Source organism: Macaca fascicularis, chromosome 2, assembly GCF_037993035.2.
Source record: "Macaca fascicularis isolate 582-1 chromosome 2, T2T-MFA8v1.1".
Lineage (NCBI taxonomy): Eukaryota > Metazoa > Chordata > Mammalia > Primates > Cercopithecidae > Macaca > Macaca fascicularis.
This window is the reverse complement of record NC_088376.1, coordinates 132677455-132698408: the sequence shown is the minus strand read 5'-3', so window position 1 is coordinate 132698408 and position 20954 is coordinate 132677455.

Genomic DNA, 20954 nt, shown 5'->3' with positions numbered 1-20954 from the left:
CATAAACGCTGAAGAAACACTACTGAAGAAAGCACTGAAAGTCATTAAAAAAACTTGAACTTGTTTGCTTGCTCCTTAAATTCTTCTCTTTGCTGCAAACAACAGAAGGGTGACCCATTGTCTCAGTATACCTGGACTTTCTGAGTTTTAGCACTAGAAAGTCCTGCATCCCAAAGAATCCCTCAGTTCTTGGCAAAGAGGGTTGGTTGGCTACTCTAATTTATCTCTCCATTAGTTTTAGAGCACTAGCCTAGAAAGAGTTGTCAACTTTAAAAACGTTTCCTAGAGCAGAAAATGCTAGCAGATATACGGGATGCAGGCCTCAGGCAAAATGAGCCTGGAGAGATATCAACAGAGCAACTAACTGAGTAGACTGGCATTAATTGCCAATGGTCAAACTTGAAAGCAAGGTTTATTTCCCAAGAAAGCCAAAGACAAATATTTAGTGGAATGATTTCTAATAAATAGTAATCAGCTTCTTTGAAACTCCCTGCAGTAAGAAGGCAAAAGAAATGGGTAAATTGCTTTCAGTGCAATGGGACAAGTTTATGGCATTGTTTTTCTACATGTGGCTCCTCCTGTCTACTAGGACGATAATTATCCATGAGTACTTATTAGAAATGCTGGCTCTTGGGCCCACCATACAATTCATGACTCAGAATTTCTGGGATTGAGGGCCAGAAATCTGGATCTTAAACAATTATCATAAGAATGATTTTTGTATGCACATCAGTATGAATAAACCCTACAGTAACCCCCAGTAACTTCCTACCTTGTGGTGTCCACTTTCGTGTGATTCCATCCTTGAGAGTGGGCAGGACCTGTGAGTTGCTTCCAACCAATAGAATAGGGCAAAGGGATGGGATAGCACTCTCATGAATACATTACATTATATAAGACTCTGTTTCAGCAGACTAGAGGAAGAGACTCTCCCTTTTGAGGGGTTTGGAGAAGTCTACAAGGCAAGGAAAAGTGGGCATTCCCTAGACTGATAATCAGCAAGAAAATCAGCATCTCAATCCTACAGGAGATGAATAGTGACAACAACCTGAGGGAGGGTGGAAGAGGATCTTTCCCCAATTGAGCCTCCAGATGAGAACACTTTCCAAGGTGACACCTGGATTGCAAGTTGCTGAGACCCTAAATCAGAGAGTGCAATGAAACTATGCCTGAATTACTGACCTACAGAAAATGTAAAATAATCAATATGTATTGTTTTAATCTGCTAAATGTATTGTCATTTGTTACTCTGCATTAGATAACTAAAACAACACCTAAAACTAGAGAACTATCACACTTTGATGGAAGGCATGGGCTCAGGAAAACAGACCTGCTTCAGCTCCTAGGTCTGCCTTTCTTTCAGCTTTGTAAACTTAGAAAATAACAAAATCTCTTTAAGCTTCAGTTTCCTCATTGTCATTGTGAGAGTTGAATGTGATAGCACCTGTCAAACTTGAGCACAGGGCCAGTCACCTAGTAAGAGCTCAACACATTTAACTTCCTACTTGATAAGAAGTAGTTTAAAGTCTAACGTAGTCTAACAATGCAGACCATCAAAAATTGTTTATCAAAGTGGGATTGGGAGCTTCTTCACTGTGTATTTTTTAGGATTAAACAAAGAGACACAGCAGAAAGATCATCGAAGAACCATAATTTTTGGTAGATCCAAACAGCTACCATCTGTATACACAGCTAGTAGCCACCCACCACTATCACTTCTTAGATCAGTCTCCAGGGTAAAAACGTGGTGGATTATTCCACTGATTGGAAGCTGGGAAGATTGAAATCAATTCGAAAGGCAAATGTGTAAGCAGGCTAAAAACAAGCAGTTTTGGAATGCTTGGCTGTGGTTCTTCCCAAAGGGAAGAGAACCAACTCCTGAATATTTTGAGAAACCAAAATACCATATGCATAGGCTATTGGGCACTGCATGGCCTCAAAGAATGCCTGCCTCTCAAACATGCTTCTGATGGCTTGCCTAAAAATTACCTGGAGGACTCTTGCAAACACAGAGCTCTAGAGCCCACTCCCAGATATTCTGCTACAGTAGGTCTTGGGTGGGCCCAAGGATTTGCATTTCTAGCAAGATCGCTGTTGATGCCAATGTCACTGGTCCAGGGACCACACTTTGAGTAGCACTGTCCTAGCCTGGAGGGAAGTATAAATGAACCATGATTTTCTTGAAATATTTGGGGAATTTTGTTGCATCATGCAACAATGCAGGAGCTACACCAATGGGCAGCCATTAAAGAAAGACAGAATGTATCTTATTATAACAAAAACAAAAATGTCCTAATGGTTAGATCTGACTAACAATGAAATCTACTTTTATTAAATAGTGAGTTTCTTGTCCCTAGAAATAGTCAAACAGAAGCAAAAGCACAACATTATTGCCAAAGGCTAAAGATAGTATTAAATCACAACTGCAGCGTGCATCATTAGATACCCTTCCAGTATAGTAACCATGTTGCCTGTGTGCAATTGAACCCACACCCAGCTCCATCATATCTCAGTTTCTTCATTTGTGAAAGAGGGTAATAATTTGAGAGTTACGTGAAAACTGTACATCATAGGTTGGGTTCCTGGAGAGACAGATTCTGAAAAGATTAGAGGCAGGAAGTTTATTAGGGTCTGCTCACAGGATCAGCTCTTCTAGGGAGGGATGGCAGCAATATTAGGCAAAAAAGAAAAGGAGCTGTGATATAATTACAAGAAAACTTCAGCTCTGGAACTCTGATGACCCTTTCAATTTGTCCCCAGTTATGATGGATACCACAATGTTATACTCTTATCCAACGGTCTTTGGACACAGGCTGTCCCCATAAGGCACTCAAACTTGGGCAAGGCAGCTTCCTCTCACCAAGGGAAATTAATTCCTGGTGAGAGCTGACCACTAAGAGCTATCAGAATGTACCAATCCTGGAGAGGGAGTCAGGACATATAGCACACCAACTACTAACACCTGTGACATGTTTAAAACAAGATCTAGTACATGGCTCTTGGTAAGAATGTAAATTAGTACAGCTACTATGGAAGACAGTATGGAGGTTCTTCAAAAATCTAAAAATAGAACTACCATACGATCCAGCAATCCTACTACTATGTACATCTCTAAAGGAAATGAAGTAAGTATGTTAAAGAGATAGCTGCAGTCCCATGTTTATTGTAGCACTATTCACAACAGCCAAGATATAGAATTAACCTAAGTTGATTCATTCATTAACAAATGAATGAATAATGAAAACGTGGTATATACACAACTGAATACTATTTAGCCATAAAAATGAATGAAATTCTGTAATTGACGGCAACATGAGCTTGAAAGGCATTATGTTAAGTGAAATAAACCAGGCACAGAAAGATAAATACCACATGTTTTCATCCATGTGTGAAAGTTAAAAAGCTGATCTCAGAAGTAGAGAGTGAACTAGTGGTTACTAAAGATGGAAGGGGTAGCCAAATTTTGGTTAAATGATACAAAAATATAGCTAAATAGGAGGAATCAGCTCTAGTGTTTATAGCACTGGAGAATGACTATAATTAACAACAATTTGTATATTTTCAAATATCTAGAAGAGCAGATTTTGAATGTTTTCAACATAAAGAAATAATATATGTTTGAGGTGATCAATATGCTAATTACTCTATTTTAATCATCACACATTGTATACAAGTATCAAAATATCACACTGATGTACAATTAGTATGTGTCAATTAAAAATAACAATAAAATCAAAAAGCAAAAAAAAGTACATGGTAAGTGTGTTGTCTACTAGTTATTGTTACTTACTTTTATTACAATCTATAATGCATGTCAAATTTCCAAGATATGCTTTCGTCCTTAAATGAAAACTACTGTTATACCCTGAGTGGAAAAACATATCTTTCATTATGTGGTCATTAATCCATTTCTTCAGGGAAAAAACCCTTAAAGCCATTCATTTACAAGTATACATAAAATGCACATGATGGGACAATGTAAAATGCAGATGAAAGAAAGAGGATTAAGGACAGTGGCATAAAGTGACAACCCTATCTAAGTTTACATCCTGGGTTTTTTCTTTAGAGTACTTAGCATCATTCAGAATTATATGTTTATTTGCATGATCACTTATTCAATGCTTGATTTTACTAGTCCAAAAGTATCAGGGGATAGGAAACTTTTTAAAGAGCATCTCAAGTCTGTAGGGTGGAATCTGACACATACATACTCAAATCTTTACTTAATGAATGAATGCCTGAAATAAGAAGTAGCAGTGAAGCTAAGAAGGGATGCCATAATGACCTGACACATTTATTACGAGTAGAGTGAAAATTTGAGGTTGTATTTCCTGACTGCCAATAAAAACAAAAAAGGGAACCTGATCAATTAAACAAATCAGGATTAATAGCATTTAAAAAAGAAATTCTCAGCAGCATAACCATTCTGGATATTGAGAACAGATGAAAATCTCCTTGCATGATCTTCATGAGGCCAGTAGATACTACCTCATCCCAACAACAACCACCTCAACAACATTCATACAATTCATGCAGTCATGTTTCATCAGGCTGTTTTGGAGCGCTTTCCCACTGTATAAACTGTTGGCCTCATGGAGTAAGGCTATCAGCAACAGCAGGTAACCTGGTGTCTGCCATTAAGGCTTGATCTAAAGAAGATTTTAGAATATCTGGAAGAGCAATTGGTTGTATTCCCTGGCAACTACCTAGGGCAATGACTTTCAGCCAGTGTATCATACCACAGGTATGTGCCAAAAAAAAAAAAAACAAAAAAAAAAATCTTTCATAGATGTGCGGTGAAATTGTCTCCAGTATCTAGAACAGGAGTGTCTAATCTTTTGGCTTCCCTGGGCCACATTAGAAGAAGAATTGTCTTGGGCCACACATAAAATATACTAACGCTAACAATAGCTGAAGAGCTTAAAAAAAAAAAAAAAAAAAAAAAACCACAAAAAAAATCTCATAATGTTTTAATAAAGTTTACAAATTTGTGTTGGGCCACATTCAAAGCTGTCCTAGGCTACATGCAGCCCATGGGCCGCAGGTTGGACAAGCTTGATCTAGAATGTATATTATATGCAGTTATAGCAATTGAATACTGAGCCAAATGGATCATAGGGCACTCTATAGAGGCAAGTCCTATTTACTGCAAGACCAAATGAAAGGAGTCAGCTCGAGAGTGGATTCTGCTATTTCTAAGTTCATGTTCTGTAGCTTCATATTGGTAGCATAAAATCAGCCTTGAAAGAATTTACACTGTGCAAATCAGCAAACACTACAAATAAGTGTTTTATTTTTTTCCTCAAAGGGCCTATTTACCAGTACTACTGGTAAATGAAGGCTGGGCTGGATAAAAACTAAGTGAGAAATTTGTTTCTTGAACATATAAGAGAGCACAGTTAGGGCTGATGACAGTCTCATCCAAACTGCAATATGACAGAGGGATGATAAAGTAAGAAGCATGCTAACTGGAGACTTGTTTAGACACTGTAAGATGAGGTTGTGCTGTAGAGGTGACAGTGTTGTAATTGTCTGTGACTTGTTTCATGCTGTTTTGAGTTTTCTAATTCTCTTTAAGTAGGCTGCCAAAATTTCTATGCCAGTGGAGTCTTGTGGCTCCATTGGACCAGAGAAAGATGAGACAGAAAGTAAACAATGTTAAAACAGTGAGCAATTCACTAAATTGATATGCACGTCACAATAATAAGCCTGAGGTAGGTGGACACAAAGCTGTGTCCTTCAGTTGATTTCACTTCCCTCGTTCCCCTCAGAGAGTGAGAATCTTGTTGTCCCGAGGTGTGATTCTGTTGCATAAAACGATGTATTTCTCAGACAACATGGTCCTTTGATGCAAGCCAACTACTTCATCTGGTCTCAACCACAGAACCAGCCATCTGTTTCAGGGTTGGAAGAAAAACTGTCTGTTGGCCTTAATAATGGATATAAAAACAATGTACTTTATAATCAACTTCAGGAATTTTTCAAGGCAATTTTGACTTTACAAAACTTTTCTTAACCCCTGCACGAAACACAGTTCCACTTTTTCGAAAGCAGAAGGACAATACTAAACGAGATTCTAACTGCTGGATTAGAAAGCAACTGTTCCACTTCTGGGTGGATTCAGACTCAAAGGACTCAGGGGAAACCCTACTAGGGGTAGAGCCCTTCAGCATCCTCTTGTGAAAGTTGAGAAACCAATAGAAGCTGTGCACTGGAATGGAAGACAATCTCATTACCACACAGAGGAGAGCAGGAGGAATAATCCTCTTAGGTAATCACAGCTGAAGTGCCTGCAGAGCCGGGTACCGCCCAGATCATCACCAAAACACCAGGGTTTCATTATGTAACTGTCAGTGTAAATGTCAAAACAGTTTCTCATAGGAGGAAGGGCAATTTCCTTTAATTTAGCTTCCTGATTGCTTTCCACAAGAAGATGCCATAAGCAGACATCATCCTGACAATATTCTACATTTTCTATCATATATGCATTATACCAGTCTAAATAGAATTTACAAATACAGTTATCAAATAGGCCCAGCTATACAAGAAGATTCAGTATCAACAAAACAAAAAGTGCTGGCTGCGGGGTCCAGGGAATAGCAGACACCAAGACTGTAGACAATTATTTATGTTATAATTTACCTTTCACATCTTTTCCTATCTTTTCCGCTTGGTTGGCACCATTTAACAGAGAGTAAATGGACAAAATCATGGGCAGAAATGGCCCTTCATTACCTATTAATCACAACACTGATTTTGATGACCCCCTTAGTGTGTGGACAACTGTATATAAATTTTGGTTACAGAGCTTCCTGACTGATTATCATGTTTAAGCCACCAGAGGCCTCTCAGCGTAAATGCAACCAAAAAACTTAAATTCAATTTAAAAGTCCAAATCCCCAGCTCATATCTGGTCTTTCTGGGGTGGAGTTACCCTGCCTGGCTTGTGTTTGTGGATCTGACTGGGTGTATTGGAGAATATTCACTCAATGCAAAGGAATCTTCTGGGATCAAAAAAAAGGACAAGATTTCCTGTCTCTTCAAAGGAGAAAAAGCAGGTTCCAAAGGCCATATACATCTGAAATATGATAGTTCCAACAAGACTGTGAGAACACTACCATTTCTGTGGTAGTGAAGTCAGGAAATCTTTCTTTGATTACTGGAGTAAGAATCAGTGGTGAGTGGGTGAGGAATGGGAGAGAAATTAACTTACCATAGACAAAATTTAGCTTATTAATAACATTTAGAAATAACAGCAGGAATAGCTAATTTTTTGTAGTAGCTTTACAGCTTTTTCACCATGACTCACAGTGAGGAATATATTTTACATTGTAACTAAGGAAGCCCCCTCTGCTTTAACCCTTGACAAAAAATAACCACAAGTAACCTGATGTCAGTCAATCAGGTTTCTTTCTATTGTTCTGTTTCCTTGTCCTCATCTTACAAAAACCATTGTTCTGCCACAGCCCATTGAGAGCTCTCCTTCTGCCATCTGGATTCATGAATCTCAAATAAAAGCCAACTAGATCTATAATAAATTTGTTGTCATTTTATCTTTTGACAGTAGCGTTCTGCTCACTGTTGGCTGATCGGTCCTGCTCTGTGGGTTTCAATCGCCAACAGACTAGCCAAGGCACTTCCTTCTCATGGTGATGGAAGACGGAGCCTCTCAATCATCATGTTTGCTAACATCCCATTACACAAAAGAAATAAATCAGAGTAGAAAGTCACTACAATGTATCCATGCCGTACAGGGCATGGATACAGGGAGGCATGAGGCATGCCAAGTTGAGACCACTTTTGCCATTAACCAGAGCTATGATGATGATCTTGGAGCTTCTCTTTGAGCTAGAAGCTTTGCATAAAGCAGGTTACATCTTGACAATAACCCAGTGCTGTGATAATAAGGATTCTTGACTGCAAGTCACAGAGTGCCCATAAAAACAATATCAAGCAAAAGTCTATTTAATTGGGAAATAAACCAGGAAAGGTTACTTAACATGTCTGAGTTACAGCATGGCTGGATATAGGAACCCAAATGGGATCTTTAATGTTCCGTGTCAATCCATGTCTCAATTTTGTTTCCCCTGTGTGACAGATCCATTCTGGAGATAACATTTTCCACAGAGCCCCTAAAAGCAACTCCAGGTTTAAATTATCCTCACAGCTTGCAATGAAGGTAACTGTATTAGTCTGTTTTCACACTGCTAATAAAGACATACCCAAGGCCAGAGGGAAAAAAAAAGAGGCTTAATGGACTTACACTTCCACATGGCTGGGGAGGCCTCACAATTTTGGCAGAAGGCAAGGAGGAGCAAGTCATGTCTTACATGGATGGTAATGGGTAAAGAACTTGTGCAGGGAAACTTCTCTTTTTAGAACCATCAGATCTCATGAGACTTATTCACTATTGCAAGAACAGCATGAGAAAGACCTGACCCCATGATTCAATTACCTCCCACTGGGTCCCTCCCATGACACATAGGAATTGTGGGAGTTACAATTCAAGATGAGATTTCGGTGAGGACACAGCCAAACTATATCTTTTCATCCCTGGCCCCCTCCCAAATCTCATGTCCTCACATTTCAAAACCAATCATGCCTTCCCAACAGTTCCCCAAAGTCTTAACTCATTTCAGCATTAACTCTAAAGTCCAGAATCCAAAGTCTCATCTGAGACAAGTCCCTTCCACCTATGAACTTCTAAAATCAAAAACAAGTTAGTTACTTCCTAGATACAACAGGAGTACAGGCATTGGGTAAATTCAGCCATTCCAAATGGGAATAGTTGGCCAAAACAAAGGGGCTACAGGACCCATGCAAGTCCAAAATCCAGTGGGGTAGTCAAATTTTAAAGCTTCAAAATGATCTTCTTTGACTCCATGTCCCACATCCAGGTCATGCTGATGCAAGAGGTGGGTTCCCATGGTCTTGGGCAGCTCCACCCCTGTGGCTTTGCAGAGTACAGCCTCCCTCTTAGCTGCCTTCATAGGCTAGCATTGAATATCTGAGGCTTTTCCAAGCACACAGTACAAGCTGTCAGTGGATCTACCATTCTGGGGTCTAGAGGACAGTGGCCCTCTTCTAACAGCTCCGCTAGGCAGTGCCCCAGTAGGAACTCTGTGCGGGGGCTCTAACCCCACATTTCCCTTCCACATTACCCTAGCAGAGATTCTCCATAAGGGCCCTGTCCCTGCAGCAAACTGCTGCCTGGGCATCCAGGCATTTCCATACATCTTCTGAAATCTAGGTGGAGGTTCCAAAACCCCAATTCTTGACTTCTGTGCACTCACATGCTCAACACTACGTGGAAGCTGCCAAAGTTTAGGGCTTGCATCCTCTGAAGCCATGACGCAAGCTGTACATTGGTCCCTTTCAGCTGGAGTGCCTGGGACGCAAGGCACCAAGTCCCTTGGCTGCACATAGCACAGGGACGAAGTCCCTTGGCTGTACACAGCACAGTCAACAAAACCACTTTTTCCTCCTAGACCTCCAGGTCTATGATGGGAGGGGCTGCTGTGAAGACTTCTGACATGCCCTGGAGACATTTTCCCCATTGTCTTGGGGATTCACATTGCCTCCTTTTTACTTATGCAAATTTCTACAGACAGCTTGAATTTCTCCTCAGAAAAAGAACTTTTCTTTTCTATCACGTTGTCAGGCTCCAAATTTTCTGAACTTTTATACTCTGTTTCCCTTTTATAACTGCCTTTAGCAGCACCCAAGTCACCTCTTGAATGCTTTCCTGCTTACGAATTTCTTCCGCCAGATACCCTAAATCATCTCTCTAAAGTCCAAAGTTCCACAGGTCTCTAGGGCAGGAGCAAAATGCTGCGCTAAAACATAACAAGAGTCTCCTTTGCTCCAGTTCCCAACAAGTTCCTTGTGTCCATCTGAGACCACCTCAGCCTGGATTTCATTGCCCATATCATTATCAGCATTTTGGTCAAAGTCATTCAACAAGTCTCTAGGGAGTTCCAAACTTTCCCACATTTTCCTGTCTTCTTCTGAGCTCTCCAAATTGTTTCAACCTCTGCCTGTTACCCACTTCCAAAGTTGCTTCCAAATTTTTGGATGTCTTTCCAGCAGCACCCCACTCTACTAGTCCCAATTTACTGTATTAGTCTGTTTTCACACTGCTGATAAAGACATACCCAAGACTGAGAAGAAAAAGAGGTTTAATGAACTTACTCTTCCACATGGCTGGGAGCCCCACAATCATGGCAGAAGGCAAGGAGGAGCAAGTCATGTCTTACACAGGTGGTGGCAGGCAAAGAGAGAAGGAGCTTGTGCAGGGAAACTCCTCTTTTTAAAACCATCAGATGTTGTGAGACTTATTCACTATTTCAAGAACAGCACAAGAAAGATCCACCCCCATAATTCAATTACCTCTTACTGAGTCCCTCCCAGGACACATGGGAATTGTGGGAGTTAAAATTGAAGATGAGATTTGGGTGGGGACACAGCCAAACAATATCATGACCAACGATCCTAGGATTGAGAAGTTTCCTGAGATGGGGGGACAGTCAGTGCTAAAACCAAGAAAACCCCTGGCAGATATGAATGAGTTGATCATCCTACTTGCTATCTCAGAACAGAAGGCATTTTCCCCATGGATTTTGCAGAAAAGTCACTTGGCAGACTTTCATTGGCCTGGCCTGGATCATATGTCTATTACTGAACTAATGTCCATGGCCAGGAAGATGAGGACTCTGGCCAAGATCAGGTCATCTTCCAACCCATCATGGGGTTAACTCTTCCTGAGTTTTATGAAAAGTGGGTGGAGTTGATACCCAAAGGAAAGGACCCTGGAAAAGATATGCTAATGATGTAAATCACTTGAGTACTGTTGTCACCATTCTGTAGATGAAGAAACAGAATCTTAAGAAATAGAATCTGAGAGGTGGAAGTATTTGCCAAGGCAACAAGCAACAAAGTAAATGGCCAAGAACCACAATTTGAACCATAATCTTTCTGGCTTTAAAGTCTGCACTCTTTCTATTCCACAGAGCTGCTTGCCTATAGCAGTAATAATACACATTTTCTGAAGCCCAATCAGCACTTGAAAAACAAATTTATGCTTATTAAAATGTAAGACACTTTAAATACCCTACTTTCCAACTCAGTAAGGGGAGAGAAATATAAGTCCTTGGGGACAGTTTCTTTTTATTTCTCCCATGGATTCCTTTTGCCAAAATATAAACAACTAATTGCACAACTTAAGAATTAATTTTGCTGAAACATGACCAACTGATAAGACAATTTAAGGAGTTTTAGGTTATATTCCTATGTGCCAGGGGTACCAGGAAAATCTCCCCCACCCGCTGACCCTAATACTCAGTGAAGGAGACCAAGACGAATTGCTATTGAATGCATCTGAGCCACCTTCATGTTCCCATTGGCTGCTGACACTTTAGAAGCCATCCTCTTTCCTCTCTCTCTCCTCCCCAGAGTGGCCACTGGTCACATCCAGCTACAGTAATCTCTCTTGAGTCTTGAGATACTTTGGAGCTTAGCTTATTTGGGGAAAACAGAGGAAGAAATTTCTGTTGCTTAGACTAAGGAGAAACTTGGACACACAATGTCCATGAAGAATAGACATCCCCAGTGCCTTTGTCAGAAATGACTCGTTTGGTCTTTCTGAGAGATGAGCACCAGCCAGAGCTGACAGTTGGTGGTCCCCTGTCAGAGAAACACCACATGGCCCATCCCACCAACACCACATTCTGCCAGAGTAAAATTGGCCATGGCTATGTGAAAGAATTAGAAAAGAATTAATGGTCTTCATGTCCTCTGTGGGTTCTAAAACGTCTGCCGCTCTGTCCAGCAATGGATCATAGCAGCAGCTGGAGTCAGTGACCAGAAGACAGATGAGTCTTACAAAATGGGTGGAAGGAATAACAAATATTCGTTCTTTTCAGTCTCAATTGAGCACAGAATAAGTCACCCCACTGGCAGAAAAAGTGAGAAATAAATAGCTATTTCTTGAGTGCTTGTCTATTTAAAAGAGCAGAGTGGCGGCCGGGCGCGGTGGCTCAAGCCTGTAATCCCAGCACTTTGGGAGGCCGAGACGGGTGGATCACGAGGTCAGGAGATCGAGACCATCCTGGCTAACACGGTGAAACCCCGTCTCTACTAAAAAAATACAAAAAAATAGCCAGGCGAGGTGGTGGGCGCCTGTAGTCCCAGCTACTCGGGAGGCTGAGGCAGGAGAATGGCGTGAACCCGGGAGGCGGAGCTTGCAGTGAGCTGAGATCCGGCCACTGCACTCCAGCCTGGGCGACAGAGCAAGACTCCGTCTCAAAAAAAAAAAAAAAAAAAAAAAAAGAGCAGAGTGGCAAGAGAGAGGAAAAACAATCATCATGGATATAATGTTAAACTTAATAAAGTTAAAAATAATAGGGAAATGTTCCGTTTCCATGTTATACCCTGCACTTGTGTAAAAAAAAAATTTACCAGCCTTTGGTTAAGATATTAAAAAAACAATAAAAGGTTGGAGAGTTGATAAAAATGTCCCTTAATATGGAAGTTCTACAAGATGGTTTAGATCCAAGAGGAAGGAAAAAACATGAACTGAGCACCAGCTTGATGCTAAGCACAGAATATTTAGTATTTTATTAAACCTTTATGACTAAGAGATAAGCATCACTACCACAACTTTATAGATGAGGAAATAGTCTTATGCAGGTTAATAATCCTGCCTGAGAGCACACAGTAAATGAGGAACCAGGATTTGAATCCACATCTGCTTAATTGCAAAGCCCATGATCTTTCCTCTAAGCGCGCAGCCACCCAGACACAAAGACCACTGGGGAAGTTTTAGCAGAAAATACAATTCAAGGGTCAAAGTTCTTTGTTATTCCAGTGGATTGTTATCTTTCCTGCTGCTTACTTATATGCCTGTCCCTGTGATAGCTGAACAGTGCTACCAAGTTAAACGCAGCTGGCTCAAAGGAGAACATTCTGGAAACCGTTTATTGTGCATTTTTAGGATTTTGCAATGACATTCTGCAAGACCACTACAAAGGAGAGATACGCATGCCATATAACAACTACGACTTGGGAGGTAAAGACTTCATCATGAACAATGTCACCGCTTATTCCCTTCCAGCATAATTAGGTTGGCTAGTCAGATCGCAACTGTCAAATATGGGTTACTATTTTTTCTCTGCCAAATTAATGAGTGAGGATCCAAAATATTAATTACAGTGTAGAAACCATCCATCACATACTGCATGAGGGGTGTGAAGACTACCACGGGTATTCCTTCTGTTTGTACCGTGCAGCCGTGAGACATGTCAAAACAGAAGAATAAAAGCTGTCAGAGCTTAAGAGCTAATGTTAACCCATCCAGCCACATGTTTACTATAGAGTATAATGGGTCTCATTTTAGGCAAGGAAGCATAAGTCATATTCTCATTAGAGAAAGCAGCAAAGGATAATTTGTACCTATAAAGGTAATTGAATGTATACACACAATTTCCTTCAGAGCCTGTGCCAAAACTACGCACAGAGTCTTGGAACAGAAAGCTACTATGGGTGTTAAAAATGTTGCTTTTGGGTTAGACAATTCCATAATATTGATTCTGTTGGGTCAGGTTCATTGCTTAGCAATAATAACCTACAACATGCCCTTAAAAACTTACCTAACACCAGGGTTGTCCCTTTCACCAAAAAAAAAAAAAAAAAAAAAAAAAAAACCAGATTGTTTTAGGCTGTTTGAGCTTAGACTGTATGATATCAGGGGATAATGGAGCGAATTTTAGAAATCTTGGCTTCTCCAGAACCTGGCATAGTACCTGACTAAGGGAGGCTTCTAATAAATGTCTATTGAATGGATGAACAAGATATTTGAGGCTTTTTGGTTTACTTTAAAAAGCTAGTTCAATAAGTGCTGCTTATTTCTGCTTAAACTATCAAATTATCTTTTGTGTAGTTCCTTCTACGTGACTCACAAAATAGTTAGACCCCCTTCCAACGATGTTTCTTATAGGCATATAAAACATGTCTGGTTTTTTAGTTAGATCTTGAAGGCAAAGGCAAGCTAAATTAAGGATGGCACACATCTCTGATCAACACAGATTTCTCTGGCCTCAAGATCCTTCACAGTCTGGCAATTCTGGCAGCTGCTCCCGTTGGCTGAATTTGGCCCAAAAATTGAACCTGTGTATTTAGCCTCCTTAAGCTAGATTTCCTTTTGGGACAGATAAATTAGAGAGATATATAAAAAATCAATTGGTGAATTAAGAATTTCTATACAAAATGTAATCCTATTGGCAATACGGTTCCATCGGAAGATAAATCTTTTGGTCTTGCTATTTCTTCTTTATGAACATGGTTAGGGTTAGAAGAAGTCTCTGCAGTGTTATCTCCTCCTGCAGCCTGCTTCCAAGAGCACATAGCACCTTGTGTGGGGAGTATTTTATGTAACATAATAAATAAAATAGGCCATAATGATTCAGATTCTACAATTTCCAAATGTAAAATCTACCACAATTCAACCAGGAGATAACAAATGATACCAGAATAATTTTAGAATTTTAGAACTGGAAGGAATGTTAGTGATGATCTAGTTCTGCCGTTCTCCAACCTCTTGGCTTTAGGATTCCTTTACAAACATCGACTTATAACCATTTCCAGGTCATGGAGAGCCACCAATGGACTCTGTGAACAAATCCATTGGGAAAGATGCCCCATCTTTCTCTGGGACTGCAAACTGAGAGTACTATGTAAACCTCGAATTGCTGAGAGCAACTCTCGGGGCTTCAGAGAACATGTCATCTGCAGAAAAGATCTAACATACAGACAAAACCAAAGCTGAATGCTATGGAGAGAAAGCATCAGAAACTTCACAAGAGCCCCTAGATTCAGCCATCCCATGACTCAGACATGCTAAGCAACCTTAACTGGTTCACCTCCAGTTAAGTAAACCCATAAATTCACTTTTGCTTCAACTAGCTTGTGTGAGGATTCTGGTCACTTGCAATCAAGAACTTTTTGTTACACAAATCACCACATTTTAGGGTTATTTTCAGGATTTGGCCTAATTGATGCAAACCACCCAGCACAGAATGAGAGACTCCATAGTCATCATTATAGCTCTGGTTGATTGCAAAAATGGCCTAGGTTCATCACCCTACCCTGTTTCTATGCCCTTTGCTGTGTAACTCTGTAGCACTCACACCCACCCTGTGACTTGGGGCTCTGCTGTGTGATTCATTGTGTCAATGGAGTTTTAGGAAGCATGATGCAAACACGGTGGTTGTGGGCTTCTGGGCTTGCTCTCACTCTGCCATCATTATGGGAAGACAAGTGGTAGTTTATTAAAGGCTAGGTTCAATGTGGAATCTTATCAATGACCTTTTTGTATTCTGTGTCACTAAAATCCATTCGTCTAACTTTTACTTTAAGTGGATCTTTTAGCCCTATATGATTTTGTAACACCATCTAGTCGATCATTTGGAAACTGTTGGTTTATTGAATTGTGCTGATCTTCTAAATACTGCGCATTTCATTAAAATACCAAAAAACACATACGTTAATATTACCACCAATCTCATTGGAAAAACTCATGGTGTCAAATTCATAGTGTCAAGCTAACAGTAGTACTTATAAAAATTTCCAACATTAACATTTTCACCGGAAAGCTTGATTTTTATTATTGGCAATAAATACTGTCCGTTGTTTTCTTTGTAGTAACAGTGTCACTTTACTCATTTTCAAGAAAATGGTCAAACAAATGTCCCAGATTGAATAACAATCCCATGAAAAGTAGTTTTATGAAACAGAGATCATGTCCCACGAAAAAAAGCAGTTAGTTTAGCTCACAACTCAAACAACTGCACAAGTGCTTTTCCTCAAGACAACTACAGTACTTCAAAAGTTAGCAAAAACGCTTCATATGTACTTCCTGCTTTGTCACACAGAAAATTGAGGGTTGATGCTTAATAAAGCTAATAATTTGCTGCATCAAAGACCTCTTCAGTGGAATAATCATATTATTTTTATGTTGCATTACTATTATTTGTACCTGTAAATGTGTGGCAGGGAAGAGTATCATGGTTACTAGGACAGTTGGGTGTCTTTGTCTTGTTTCCCACCAAGACCCAGCAGTCTGGCCCATCATTGCTTTTGCGCCAGGTATGCAAACATGAAAATAATAAGAAATGAAATGATAGGAAACATTTTAAAAGATGCTACTTTTAAATTCAATATACATTAAACCATTTTTCTTGCATCCTAGTATAGTTTTCTACAACCTAATTGCACTGACTTGTTCAAAGAGCAGTCTTGGGAGATGTTCAGATGCTCACAAACCTCCCTTTTCCATAAAAGTAATTTCAATCTTCTAGTAGGTGAAGCTACAATTTTCTATGCAGTATTTGTAGGTGCTTAGATAAGGTTACAGGGTAGAACCTGGGCATCTCATGAAAAACGTTTACTTTCCTATGTACAGAAATATGTCCATATTAAAATATTGAATCTAGAGAAGCAAGCACCTAGGGTGGCAGAGGTTTGAAAGACAGCTTGGTCGGAGGCATCTCTGCATCTTGCATTTGCTGAGCAGGCTGAGGGGTCAGAACTGCATGTGTACATGAATGCTGGAAGGGATGACCATGTTGCCAATCTAACTTGCTCTTTTTTATTCTTCTTTCTATTTGCTAAATAATGAAATAGGAAAAGTCTACACCAGATGTCCTTGAAGGTACGTGAGCCAACCATGCCTAAGAGAAAACTCCTTGAAAATTTCTTCCTCTCTTTCCACAAATATAGACAGAGGCTAAGACATTTCATGAAAGTCATAATCACGGAGCTATGGAAATGGATAAATTGTATTATCTTGCATTGTTAGATAGGATTCAGTTAGTGGTATACCAGTAAATGTTTCACAGCTGAATTCTTCAAATAGAGAAGCTCCTATTTGTAATGTCTGCTGATTTCTGTGGTATAAATACTCTCATAACGGCTAATTTTAAACTACCAACCTGACATCACTGAACATAGAGTTAGAAAGAGAATTGCATAATTGGCTTTCATGAGCTGGTACAAGCTTGTTCTGGCACACCACTTATTTAGTCATTCCTTCAAACAGGTATTTAGTGAGCTCGTACTCTGGATTACAAATCCCTCTTGGATTTGTAATCTAGTGAGGATGACAGACATTAATCAAATTGTCACAGAAATAAGAGTTAAACTAAAGCAACTGGGTGCCATGAAAGTAGACAATAGGCGGTTCTTGGGGTTTTTTTGTTTTGTTTTTACCTTGTCTGGGGGTCAGAAAATACTTCCCTGAGTGTTATTTGTCTGTTTGTGCTCCAATGTAGGCTACTGGTTTCCAGCCAGAGGGAAAAATAGCTTCCGAAATCTAGGTATCATTCCTTCTCTCTTGGTAACCAATCCCTTGTATTAAATCTCCTGTGTTTGAAATACCTAAGTGGATTCTCTTTTCCTAACTAGCTACTGAGGACGTGACTTTGGACTAAAATCTGTATCTTTATTTGAGTTTCTCCCAGAGCAAACCATAAGACAAAGATTTGAAGGCAAGTAGGGGAGCAGAGAAGTAAGACAAGGGAGTAAATGAAGCAAATAAAGGGGGAATTATCGAGCAAGTTACTACTGTGAGCATCTGGAGCTTCATTCTGTCTGGGACTCTGGGAGACTGTTGAACATGCACCTTAGAGTTATTCCATCCAGAGGGAGAGGGAGCTGGGGTATGTGTCCATCAATTCCTATCAGTCATTTGTTGATGCTTACTTCTGACAGTTATAATTCCCTAGCATTTCTGACCTGCTTTGCACGGGGAAAGTGTGGGTTCTTGTGACAAAGGCAAAAAACAGACAAGGAAACTCAGCCACTGGCATTTAGAAGTTGAGGGGTCAGCAGGCCCAGAAATGTTCAGTACCAAGGGGATATGGTCAATGAGTGCCACAGGTAAGTAAAAATTAAATTGCTATGTGTTTAGCGGCATGAAAAGTAAATGAATACCTGTGTAAAAAATATGTTCAAAGTTATCTAGAGTTGACTTAAAGACTACAATGAGAGATTCACAAGCAAACATCTTTATATGCTGGAGTTCAGCAGTTAAATATATTTGGGCACCATTGTAATAATAAGTATCCTAAGCCAACATGAATTTTTGTTGCTATCCACAAAGATCTCTAGAAATTTCCAATCTTTGGCCTATGGAAATGTGCAATTGATAAATATTAATATTTATTAAATTAAATATCAGTCTTTAACTTCATCCCTGACCCTACCCTCTTTTCCCCTAAAGCCCTATATTCCATTGTCATCAAACTGCTTTCACTTCCTCTGTTTTGAACCCATGAATTTTCACAAGCTGTTTTATCTATCTAGAATCCCCACCTCTCTCTCTCTCTCTCTCTCTCTCTCTCTCTCTCTCACACACACACACACACACACACACACACACACACAATCTGTTTGGTGGGCCCCTACACATTCTTCCATATCCAGCTCATGTATCAGCTCCTCTGTAAAGCTACTCCTCACCCTCGGGATTGAGTAAGATTTGGTTTACTTCTCTGTATTGTACACAGCAGTATAGTGGGTGGTTAAAGGCAAAAACTCAGTAAGAAAACCAAACCCCCTTTTTCATTGAGGAAAAAATCATATAACATAAAATTAACCATTTTAAGGTGTACAATTCAGTGACACTTAACACATTCACAATGTTGTGCAATAATCAGCTCTATCAAGTTCCAAAACATTTTCAATACTCCCAAAGGAAATTCTATACCCATTAACAAGTCAGTTCCCACTCCCTCCTCCCCTTATTCCCTGACAATCATTAAACTGTCTTTTGTTTTCATGAATTTACCTTTTCTAGTTATTTGACAGAAGCGGAACTATATGTGACTGGCTTTTGTGTCTGGCTCTTTCACTTGGCATGTTTTCAAGTTTCACGCATGCTGTAGCATGTATGAGTACTACATTACTTTTGCAGAAGCTTGCTGAAAAACCTTCCATTGTGTGGTTGTTCTATATTATGTTCATCGACTGATGGACATTTGAGTTGTTTCCACCTTTTGGCTATTGTGAATAATGCTGCTATGAATATTTGTGTACAAGTATTTGAATGCATATTTTCAGTACTTTTGGGTGCATACCTAGGAGTGAAATTACTGGGTCATATGGTAATTCTATCTTTAACTTTTTGAGGACCTGTCAAACTGTCTCCCATAGCAGTTGCACTATTTTTCATTCCCACTAGCAAAGTAAGAGGGTTTCAATTTTTTAAACTACCCAGTTTTGAATCTGGGCTCTGCTGCTAACTAGCTGTTCAGCCTTGGGCAAGTTACCCTTTGTGTCCAATTTTCAACATAAATAGAGAATAGAATAGAACCTAGCTCAGATAATTTTTTGGAGGATTAAGTGTGTTATTATATATAAAACACTTACATAGTACCTGGGCCATGGGAAGCACTAAGCATTAGCTATTTTAGTTATTTTCTGCTGCTATGGCACTCATACATTTCTACATAAAACATTAAAGGCTGTCTGTCTGTCCTTCCAGATTTTTATCTCCACTTCTTAGCACAGTACCTGGCAAACAGAACAAAGTCAATAAGTGTTTGGAGAATTAAGTGGATGATAAAAGTCAAAAAACTCTCAAAAATAAGTAGATAGAAATAGAAGTCACATTAAATATTTAAATATGACCAGTATTGCCATGCTTCGGGAGGCCAAGGCAAGTGGAATGCTTGAGGCCAAGAGTTGGAGACTAGCCTGGCAACATAGCAAGACTTTGTCTCCTTTCTTTTCTTTCTTTTTTTTTTTTTTTTTTTGATATGGAGTCTCACTCTGTCTCCCAGGCTGGAGTGCAATGCTGCAATCTTGGCTCACTGCAACCTCTGCCTACCTGGTTCAAGCGATTCTCCTGCCTCAGCCTCCCAAGTAGCTGGGATTATAGGTGCCCACCACCATGCCCAGCTAATTTTTGTGTTTTTAGTAGAGACGGGATTTCACCTTGTTGGCCAGAGTGGTTCCAAACTCCTGACCTCAAGTGATCTGCCTGTCTCGGCCTCCCAAAGTGCTGGGATTACGGTGGGAAACACTGCACCCAGCCTACTTTGTCTCTCAAAAAAAAAAGAAAAAAAAAACAATTAGCTGGGTATGGTGGTGCACTCCTGTGGTCCTAGTTACTTGAGAGGCTGAGGCTGGAGGATCACTTGAGGCCAGCAATTAGAGGCTACAGTGAGCTAGGACTTTTGCCACTGCACTCCAGCCCGGGTGACAGAGCAAGATCCTATCTAAACAAGAAAAAGAAAAAGAAAAAACAAAGTGTTGTGAAATTTGTTGACATACAAAAAAGAATGAGGAAAATTCGAACCTGACACCGAATACCAGAGTAAACCCAAATTAATGTAAACTTTTATATAAAGTAAAATTATAAAAAATGACAAGAAAAGTTTGAGCAAATATTGTTCTATTTCTGCCTGTGGAGATAAAAGTATGGACTAAATGTTGAAGAAACAGAACAATAAATTTGACCATTATAACAAACAGAAAAAGACTCTGCTCTTCAAAACATAAAAACGCAAACAGAAAAAAATACCATAAATATGACTAAGTGTTTATATACTTAATCTATACAGAACTCTTATAAGTCAATAAGGAAAAAAAAACATGGCGGCAATAGAAAATTAGAAAAATGTAGCTGAACAATAATTTCCAAGAAGAAAAGTTAGTAACAAAAAGAAAAAACAAACAAAACTTATGAAAATGAAAAAGACTCAATTTTACTATGAAACAAAGGCATGCAATTTTTAAAACAAGGAGAAACCATTTTTACCCATCAAATTAGCACATTTTAGAAACTGATAATTCTCAATGATGATGTGGGTACCAAGATGGGGACTTGCAAACATTGCTGATAGCTGTGCAAATTGTTGCGTATTTTATTTTTTCTGAAAAATTCTAGAACTTCTTTC